The following is an 11,017-nucleotide window of genomic DNA, read 5'->3' on the forward strand; positions in this document are numbered from 1 at the left end:
CCTCCATGCCCGGGGCTTGAAGGCAGCTGGCAACATTGGAGACAGAAAATAATGCTTTCTATTTCTGTACATAGTGATGATGATGATTATTATTAATAATATTTTTTTTAATATTGATTAAATGTGGAATCCAGGTTTGATGAGAGGTGGACACACAAGGCCATTCCTTTACTCCCCCTGTCCTTCCTACAGTGCCTCTCTGCTGGCAAGGTATCTTGGATGTCTCAGCATGGAGGCCCAAGGTCTGGGCAGGAGGTGCGGACTGGTTCAGCCCAGAAGGTTGAAGTCTGTAAGTGTGTGCATGTAACATTGCTTAGAGCACATAACCTTCCAGGCCCAGCCCCACACTGCCCCCAAGAAGTCTTGTCAGTGCCAGAGCCTCTTGGGACAAATCTAGCCAGGAATGCAGCCCTAAGGGGCAGAGCAGAGCTTGGAGAGCCATAAAGTCACAGTGTCTTCCCAAGCTGGGGAAATGGGGGAGTTTGGACTACCAGACCTCAGGGTTTTGCTAAGGTAAGGGGCATTTTCCAAGCCCTTTGGTGCCTAGGAAGAGGTCATTTGGACCAAGGATCTGAGAAGCTGACCCACTTTGGGTCACCTCTCTTATCTGTCTGTTGGAGATAGAACAGTGGCTCAGGGTTGAATTGGGGGGAGGGGTGCAGGGAGGCCATTGCTGCTTGTGGAACCATCCACCCCCCCCCCCAACTCCCTGTCCTTGGTGGAGAGCCCTTACCAGCCCCAGGCTTTTATCTTTGTGGCATGGATCAAAGGATTCAATGCTGAAAGGGATCAATAATACCCTTATTTGACATTCATGGAACTAAGGCTTGGGGGAGAGTGACTTGACCAAGGTCAAATAGCTAGTCACTTGAATGGCCTGGGATGTTTCCCCTGCTTGCACTCTCCAAAGCTAGCTTGGTGCAGGCCCCTTGGTACAAGCTAGCTCATTGATGATGCAGAGAACACCCATTAGGCCTGTAGGTGATAAAGCTGGTAAAATGACTTGGTGGGGAGGTGCTGGGCCAAGCCTCTGGGCAGCATCTGTTGCCAGATCCTTCCTCCACCTCCTTATCCTGGGGCTGGCTGGGATAGGTCAAATCCCCAAGGGAAGCCATTGGAGATGTTCAGGGAAATGGGGGTTTGGGAGAGGGGGGAGGGCAGCCCCCCACCCCTAGGCAATCTCAGGTGTCTGTAGGTTTTGTTTATCTAAGAGTGGGGCTGCAGCAGCTCTTGTCCCCTCCCCCACAAGGGGGTTGATGGGTTTATTTCTGAAGCTGTCTGCATCTCTTGGGGGGGAGGGGGGTATGGAAAGGATGTTGACTCGGGGTAAGACTTTGGCTTCTTCCAAAGAACTAACCATTCAAAGTCGGGCCTGGGTTTGAGGGCTCTTATTAAATGGGAACCCATGCCCTTTGCCAAAGGCACTTCCCCAGGGTTGGCCTCAGGAGAGACAGCTGGGTTTTTTCTTCCTTTTTCTACCTGTCTCAGGCCAGGTGCTGGTAGGGTGTAAGCCTAAGGCTGCCCCCTTGTCTTCAGAGTCTTTCCAGGCTCCTCCTTCTTGGTGTACATGGGGGTAGGAGTTAACCTTGATGCAAGGCTGGGTGGAAGATCATGCCCTGACTTCCACCCTGGACCTTCCTGAAGGCTTCTTTAGCCCTCCTTCCTACTCATGCTCTTGCGACAGCCAATCATGTCTGGAAGCTGCACCTTTGCTTCAAAGCCAATTTTCTCTTCTCTCTTCCCTTCTCTTCCCTTCCCTTCCCTTCCCTTCCTCTCCCCCTCTGTCTTTCTCTCTTTCCCACCTCTTCCTCCCCCCCTTAACTTATCCAGGTTACTCCTTTCCCTTCCCCAAATACTAAATTCCCCTCCCACCTATTTGGGGGGAGGCTGGGATCTCCTTGTTAGTTATATTAAGGTTTTAAGGTACAGTCCAATAAAAATCCCCACAGTGGTGGGGGAGCATCTCACTACTTTACTAGGATTATGTCCAGACCTGAAAGTCACTAACTTTAAGCTGGTCCCTAAGAATCTCAAGATTTTAGAACTAGAAAGGGATCCTTGGAAAAAGTATTGAGTTCATCCTCTCATCTTACAGAGGAAGAAGGATCAGAGAGGTTAGGTGACTTGCTTTAGGTCACAAAGTTCCTAAGTGTCAGAGGTGGATTCGATTCTGGGCCTCTGAACCACCAATCCAGTGTTCTTGCTACTAGGTAGGACTGCCTATGATTAAAGAATGCCCCAAATATAAATGGACCCTTGAGACTACTGAACCCCAGTGCCTTCATTTTGTAGATTGTGGGGAAACTGAGGTCATGAGAGGTGAAGGGGTTTGGCTTGCCCAAGGTTAACATAGTCAGTCTCCTGACTCCAAGGCAGGTCTTTTCCCAGGCCCCCACCCCCACCCCCATCCTTCTTAGCTGCTTTAGAATACCCCCAGATGATCCCCTGCCTTTTTTTCTCCTCTTCCATCCAGTTCCCCACCGTCTGCTTGGCTTTGTAGCTTCCTTTCAGACAGTGTGGCTGCTGGGGTTGACGAAAAGGCCTTTATCTCATGGAGAGTTTAGTTGCTAGAGATTGAGGCAGGACAACACTGACTTTTTCAATATTCCATAAGAGCCTGGGGGCTTTGGACAGAATAGATTATTTTGTAAAAGTGGACTCTTTTTTTTTTTTTGGCCTCCCCTCCCCATACCCTCCCCCGAGTCCTTGGACCAGTTGGTCTTGGGGGGGGGTGGGAGTAAGGGCTGGAGAAGGTGTATGTGTGTGTGTGTATATGTGTCTGTGTGTGCTTTATCACTGTGGTTCTGTCGGGTAACTTATTGTTTTCTGTCCCCTTACCCACCCACCCACCTACCCACTTTCTTTGGGGATTTGATAGAAGCTTTGGGAAGAGCAGACTGTGCTGGGCCCTAAGATTCTAAGATTTGTGAGCATCCCAGGTTGGGGAAGGGGGGATTTGAAGGCAGGGGCAAGACCCTGCCTGGGAGTGGGAAAGGGTTTATTTATTCTTCCCAGGTGACCCACCTTAAGAACGGGAGTCTGCGGTTGTCAAAAGATAGACTATTCCACACTTCCTTCCCCACTCTGGCCCTCCATCTTTTCTCCCTGCTTTACCTCTGTCTTCCACAAAAGGGGGTGAGAGAATGCGTGTGTGGTGTGTGTGTGTGTGTGTGTGTGTGTGTGTATGTGTGTGTGGAGGAGGGACCCCAGGCCTCTCTTCCACCCCCACCTTAAGCCATGACCAGGGATGAGAAAGCATGTCTGGCACCCTCTAATACTGTCATTTCCCCACTCCTTATGTCACAGTGAGGCCTCTACTATTGCCCGGCCTCAACACTCCCAATTGAACATTTCAAACCCTGCTTCCCTCAAATGTTAGCAGCAGATAATTGTGAGTTCCTAGTACTCTGAGAATAGTGGTGAAAGCTGAATTCTAAGCCAGATCTTCCAACTTCCAGTTTTAATGTCTTTTCTACTCTTTACTATGCTGCCCTGCCCACAGTGGGGTAAAGAGGGGATAAAAGTGAATACTCTCCTTCCCCTACTGCTCTCCCATATGTGGCTTAGTTCAGCCAGAATTCTTTCAGTCCCTGGGAGTTTACTAGGTTCTGGGAGATCAAAGGCCCATAGATTAAGAATTGGTAGTGTTCTTAGAAGTCACAGTCTAACTTCATTTTTTAGAAACCAAGACCCCACTGGAATGAAATGAAATGACTTATCCAGGGTCACAACTAGTGTCTGAGGCAGGATTCAAATCCAGGTGTTCCGACTCCAAGTCTAAGCATTGTCTGCACCACTACTAATAAAGTCGTGATAGTGGGATAAATGAAGGATCATGGGGTCATTTTTCAGTGTCCCTGAATTTCAGCTTGGTTGGAATGAGCTTGGCCTGTGGGCTATCTCCCCCCCCATCCCCACTCCTTCAGCCTGACCCAGATAGTCCTAAAGCCTTCTGTCCAGTGCTTTTAGAATAGCCTTAGGGGGTGCATTCCAAGACTCAGGATAAGATTCTAGAGAAGGGCCTTTAGTCGGAATGGAGACCAGGCTGGTAGGTGGGGGGTGGGGAGGATGGGGTGGGGGTGAGGGGAGAAGCCTGGTTTGGGGCTGTGGTCTGGAAAGAGGAACTGGAAAGAAACTTGGGACAGAGGCCACAGGCGCCTGAGCAATGGCTGGTTGGGGTGGGGATGCTACCCAACACTGAAACCAGACTGGTCCTCAGAAGGATAACATGTCATTGGGAATGGACCTTCGAGATTCTTCCCCCGCCATTTTAGGAGGAGGAAACTCAGGCTCAGGAGTAAGGGGCCTGCCCAAGACTGGGACCTGGTACTGACTGAGTCTTGGCTCCCCAAATCCAGTTGTAAAGGGCCCTGTCTAGGGATCCCTAGGGAGTGAGGCCAAAACCTTGCCCTAACAAAAAGGTCTTCTTTCCCCAAGAATCAACCAGGAACAGAATTTTCTTTTACCTTTGCAACTATGGGTGGGTGTGCTTGTGTGGGTGTCTGAAGTGTGTGTAACTGCTCATCCTTCAGGACCTCCCTGTTGGAAGGGGGTGGGGGGGTGGGGGGGACTGACTGAAGGGGGGTGGGGGGGGGAGCATGGTATCATTGATGTATTTAAATAAATTTTTTTTAAATCCCATATCCGACTGGCCTGGAGTTTGTGAGTTAAGCTCTGTGTCTGTATCAGCCTGCCTTATCTGCTTTTGCTGTTATCCACACATCAAAATGTCAGAACTGGAAGGGACCTTACTTAACCTTTGGTTTCCTTTGAAATACTATGCATTTTATGCATTGGAAACTTTATTCTGAGAAGGGGTTCATGACATAAAAAAAAGATGAGAAGCTCTGATTTAGTTCAATACTTCCATTTCCCAGAGAGATGAAAAGATTTGACTGGGGTCCCACAGCTGATAGAGGCAGGGAATCCACAATCTCATGGCCTGAAGATGGTTGGGCTTGAAGTCAAGTCCCTAAGTCCCCAGGTTTCCTACATTAATTGCTTCCTGTGCTTAGTGGGGTGGGAAGAGATGAACAAGCCTTACTCTCAGGGAGCCAGCCCCCCCCCCTCTGGTTTGGAGGGGATAATAGTTGCTGGCTTCTCCCTTGCTGCTACCTCCTCATGAAGGAGCCTGAAGAATGCTAAAGAATGGGCTTTGGTGGCTAGGGGAGGGAGAGGGTCATTGGGCAAGCTAGCCACCAGGTCCCTTGCTAGCTAGAACTCATGGAAAGGGGTACATTTTTCTGAAGGGTGGTAGCCATGAAGCTGGCCATTTTAAAAATGAGGATTAAGATGAGTGATCTCTTGTTGGGGATAAGGGGAGAACCTCATTCTGAGTGTATGGCACCTCTATGATGCATTTCCATTGGTCTCTTTGGCTGTTGAGACCAGGGGATGGTAGAGTGGCCAATATAGATTTAGATTGTTAGAGCTGAATAGGATTTTCATCTGGTTCAATACCCTTTTAGAGATGAGAAATGGAATCTCAGAGGGCAGAAGGGACTTATCCAAGGTCACAGTGAAGAAGCAGAGTGGGGCCTCCAGTCCCAGGTCAAGCCTTCCCACCACCACTCTATCATAACCTGCCTCCCTTGAACCCTGCTCCTTTGTTATCTGTTATGCTGCCTCCTAGATGGGCAGTGCCAGGGGGCTGGGTGAGGAGGCCCAGCTGTGGTCGGGAAGGGAAGGGGGAGGGGGCGCCTGAAGGAAGCTGTTCTCAGCTGGCTTCCTCTAAGTGTCACCCACGCCTCTATTCAGAGCCTCTCCCCAGCACCCCCCCCTCCCCTCCCATCTGGGGCTTCCCTCCATGTTGCTTGGCAACGCCTGGGGCTGCTGACTCCCGCCCAGCTTGCTCCCCTCCAGCTGTTTCTCCCAGAAGAGAGGGGGCAGGGCTATGACTCTTGGTTAGATTCCTGGGCCCTCGACCTCCCCCATCTGGGGAATGGGCCGAGCTAGGCTATGATTCACTTTTAACCACAGCCCAATGGATATCCCCACCACACACAGTGGGTGCCCCAGTCCTGTGGAAATAAACCTATACTGTTTGTAGACTGTAGAAGTAGGGTAGTATCACAAAAAGCTTTGGACTGGGCTCCCCATCTCTTTTCCCTGTGAGTCTCTTTCCCCATTCACAGTTCTATGGGTTGAACTAAGAGTTGTGACAAGCACCTCACAAAGGCCTCCCCTTTCCATAGCCTGATCCTAGAACAAACCCTGGACTGACTAGGCCAACCCATATCTAAACAGAATTTACTGATCCCCCCTCCCCACCACAAGGCATCTCAAACAAGTGGTCATAGCCTTTACCTGGTCTCTGAGACAGGTCATTTGACTTTGGGATGTTTCTGATTCTTAGGAAGTCTTGATCTTGAACTGAATCTTCTACCACTTCCCCTCGTCCTAATTTTGCCCCAAGAACCAATCAATCAGGAATACTAACTATGTACCAGCCTGAACCAGTTTACTCCCAGAGCAGAAATCCCCCCCCACACTCAACAGATATTCTTAATAAGTCTCTCTTGGGACCTGGGTTAACAAACCCCAAAGTGCTGATGGAGGAAGAGAGAGAAGGAAGACTATGAAAAAGTCAAAGGAGGCCAAGAGAAGGGAAACAGTTGGTGGTGGTCAGTAAGTGGTCTGATTTGGTGGGGACAGTGTGATCCCACTTTAGATTGCCTCCCCTTTTTATCCCCCACCAATTAACAAGCATTTATTTTCTCTCCTGCTTTCCCACCCTATTAAAAAAGGGGGGGGGTAAGAGAAAGGCACAACCTTGTGACAAATAGGCATAGTCAAGAAAAATAAATTCTCACATTGGCCATATCCACATGTCAGTCTCATTCTGGATCTTGAGTTCATCACCTCAGTCTCAGGAGGTGAACAGCATATTTTGGTTCATGATCAGTCCTCTGGAATGGTGGTGGGTCATTGCATTAATCAGAGATCTTAAGTTCTACCAGTTTGTTTGTTTTTTTTATAAACAATGTTGTTACAATTATAGACATTGTTCTCCAAGTTCTGCTCACTTAAACTCTATCAATTTATACAAAACTTCTCTAATTTCTCTGAAACCATCCTTTTCATCATTACTTATGACATAATACTATTCCCTCACATTCATCAAATTAGGGGCATTTTAACTTGAAACAAATAATCCTGCCTCAGTAGACTAGATGTTCTCTAAAGCCTTTTCTAGTTCCAGATTTATGAACCAGTGATATCGCCTCCATCTCTCAGAATCTCTAATTTTCTGTCAAAAATTTCCTGAAGCTATTGAAAGACACTTTCAGCTTCTGACAAGCCCTACCAAGCAGGAAAGTCTTGGAATAATATATTGTGTGTCTGCCATCCAAGGACTAACCAAGCTAAAAATAGAGAAAGGGGGGGGGGTCATCAGCAATCAGGTTATCTAACAGGGGATGGATTTTGGTTGGAGAGGTAATAGTGTTAAGGGGTATTTATTTTTAAATGCCTTTTGTCATTCATTTCAATCATGTTTGATTGGGGTTTTCTTGGCAAAGATACTGGACTGGTTTACCATGTCCTTTTCCAGACCATTTTACAGATGAGGAAACTGAGGCAAACAGGGTGAAGTAACTTGCCTAGGGTCACATGGCTAGCAAGTGTCTGAAGCCAGATAGGAACATAGGAAGAAAACTCTGACTCCAGACCCAGGGCTGTCTATCCACTGCACCACCTAACTGTCCTTAAATTTAGTTTTCTTTATTTAATTTTAATTTTTATCATTTTATTTGTAGTACCCAGCAAGTAGTAGGTGCTTAGTGAATGCTTGTTGATTGATGGGTTGCTTAGCTATATCAGTGAAGGAACTTTCTTAAATAAAAACTTTCTAAATAAAAAGAAAGTGTCTAGACCAAAACCAAAACAAAACATAAACCAAAATAGTAATGGTAACTATTTGATCTGGATCCCTTGTATCCTCTTTTTGTTCTTGTTTCAAAAATTTTGTTATCATTTTATATCAATGTTGGTGAAACGTATCATTTTTAAAATTTTGCATCATTTTATTTGACTTTTCATATCTCCCTTCAGACTGTGACTAGAAGAGACTTCAGAAACCCTGTGGTTTAGCTTCTTCATGTTACATAGAAAGAAACTGCTGCCCAGAGAGGTTGGGGGGAATTGTCCAAGGTCTACACAGTGATTAGCAAGCTGGGATGTAAAGTCAGGGGCTCTTCACCACTTGAGGAGCTATGTGAAAGCATCTAAAGGAAGAAAATGGGGATGAGGAATGAGCATCTGGGCCAAGAAGGGAAAGGTGGAAAAGAAGGATCTGCACTTGTCCTGTCTGGTCTAGGGGTTAATTGGTAGGAGTTGCAAAAAAAAAAAAATTGAGTTATAGATGTCAGAAAGAACTTCTGGACGAACTGGAGCTGTCAAGAAATGGGTTGGGCTGTCTTGGAACTACTCTCACCCCAACTCCACCCATGCAGGGCTTCAAGAGGAGGCTAGTGACCACTGGCCTGGCTTGTTGTAATGGAGTAGTGGAAAGAAAGGCATGGACATCATGGTGAATGGATCAAGGGACCTAGAATCAGTAAGACCTGAATTCAAATGCAGCCATAGACAATTAGCTTTTGTGACCCTAGGCAACTCACTTCAGTTCTGGGTACTTCCTCAACTGTAAAATGAGGATAATAATTGCACCTACCTCACAGGGTTGTTCTGAGAATCAAATGAGCTAATATTTGAGAAGTGCTTGGAAAAGCCTCTGGCACATAGTAACATAGTAGGTGTATATATATATATATATATATATATATAATATATAAAATATATGTTTGTATATGTGTATATCTATTGTGTGTCTGCATATACTTCAGAGAGTATAACTCCGCTGAGTTGGCCACATTGTTTGAATGCCAAATGTACACTTGCCAAAAAGACTATTTTATGGAGAACTCACACAGGGCAAATGCTCACAAAAGGGTCAGAAAAAGTGATACAAGGACACCCTGAAGGTCTCTCTTAAGAATTTTGGAACTGGTTGTACAACATGGGAGACACTGGCACAGGTGTGCTCTCATCAGATTGTGGTGATGTGCTCTCTTGGCAAGGCAAAATGGAAACAGCTCAAAGGAAATGCAAAATGTTCAAGTTTAGCAAACCCACCTCAGGTGTTCACATGAACTATTTGTGCTCCACCCATGGTAGAGCATTCCTAGCTTGTATTGGTCTGATCAGCCACAATCGAACATACTGTAACTTGACTATAACATAGTGGTGTTGTTTTGGTCTTCTTCCATGACGAAGGACAATAACCAATGGTCAATGCTTACTTCCTTTCCTCTACTTCCCTTTCTTCAGTTTCTTTATCTATAAAATGGGAATAGAAATAGCATCTACCTCCCAGAGTTGTTCTGGGATCAAATGAGATAATATTTGGGAAATGCTTTGTAAAACTCAATGCATATATAAATATTAGCTATTATTTATGTGACTTTTGTTCAATTATGGCTTGGATTCTAACCTTAAAGTATTTTCCAAATTCTTAAATTTTATGATAAAGTGCTGGACTTGAAGCCAATTTCACATCCTACTTTTGACATTTGCTACTCTGTAAACCTGGACAAGAAAGTTTCCACATCTGTAAAATGGGGATGATGCAGGATGTCTCAAAAATCTTTGTAGGTTTTAATAGCTTCAAAGTGCACTAAGACTTTTGGGACACCCTAAAATAATCCCTTGCTGACTTGTTATAGGATCAAGTAGGCTAAAGTAAGCCTTAAAACAATCAATCAACAAGCATTTAAATGCACGTAGTGGTTTAAAGCAAAACTTAAGACACTATATAAATGTCACATTTTATTGTTTCAGGGTTTTGGTTTTTGGGTTTTTTTTTACAGCTCACAGGTGTTCCGTTTCTCTGCTGACACACTACTCCCACACCTCATCCCAGCATATTAGATTTAGAGTTGGAAGTGATCTGACCCCTGAATTTTTTTATGGAAGAGAAAACTGGTTTGCCCAAGGTCAACAGATGATAAAAGTAGGTTGTTGTTTTGCCCAAGTCCTTCAACTCCAAACCCGAAGTTCCATCCATTATACTACAATCTTTGACAATTCATGACAATGGCTGACACAGGGCTACTGAAGGTTTTCAATTTCTGCCAAGCCAGAAAGGCTTGGAACAAGATTGTTTATTTGTCATCCAAGAACTAACCAGCCTAAGGGGGTCATTAGCAACCAGGTGGCCTGAGAATGGATTTTGGTGAGAAGGGATAAAAGTAGGGGTAGGGTAGGATATTTTAGATTTTTTTTTAACAATTGTCTAAATTTTATGTTTACTTTTCTGTCTATACATTGTTTTCCTCCAAATAGAATTGTTCATCCATTGTTCTTGAAGAGGACCAGTGACATAAGAATGATGTCTTGGAGTCAGTCAATTGGGCTTAAGTGAGGCAACAGTGGCAGGACAAAAATCAAGATAACTGAGGATAGTCCAATATATTGTGGGACCTTGACCTTTCTCAATTAGGGTCTTTCCCAGTTCTCAATTTGTCTGAGGTAATACCCATTAAGTGACTAAGGGTTGTAAGCTCTTTGAAGGTAGAAACAAAGATTGCAGATAGTTGACACAGTTTATATCGCCAACCCTAGTGTTTAAATGTGACCTAGGTTACTTATTAGCTGTTTCACCTTGGGCAAGTCATTTAACCCTGTTTGTCTCAGTTAAGGGCTAGAGGAGGAAATGGCAAACTATTTAGTATCTTTGCCAAGAAAATCCCAAATGGAGTCACAGAGTCAGACATGACTAAAAATAATTTTTAAAAAATCCTTAGCACTCTAGCATGGTATGTTCTCTTTTCTCAAATTTTTCTAGAGAAACTTTATCTACTTTCCAACAATCTCAGAGCTGGAGCTGACCTCAGATGTCTTTTAGTCCAGGCAACCCTTATGTGACCAGTCATTCCCTCTACCATATATCTGACAAATTTCTCTTTAATCTACCAATCTCACTACTAGGTCTATATCCTCAAGAGATCAAAGAAAGTGT

The sequence above is a fragment of the Macrotis lagotis genome, chromosome X (genome assembly GCF_037893015.1).
Source record: "Macrotis lagotis isolate mMagLag1 chromosome X, bilby.v1.9.chrom.fasta, whole genome shotgun sequence".
Taxonomy (NCBI): domain Eukaryota; kingdom Metazoa; phylum Chordata; class Mammalia; order Peramelemorphia; family Peramelidae; genus Macrotis; species Macrotis lagotis.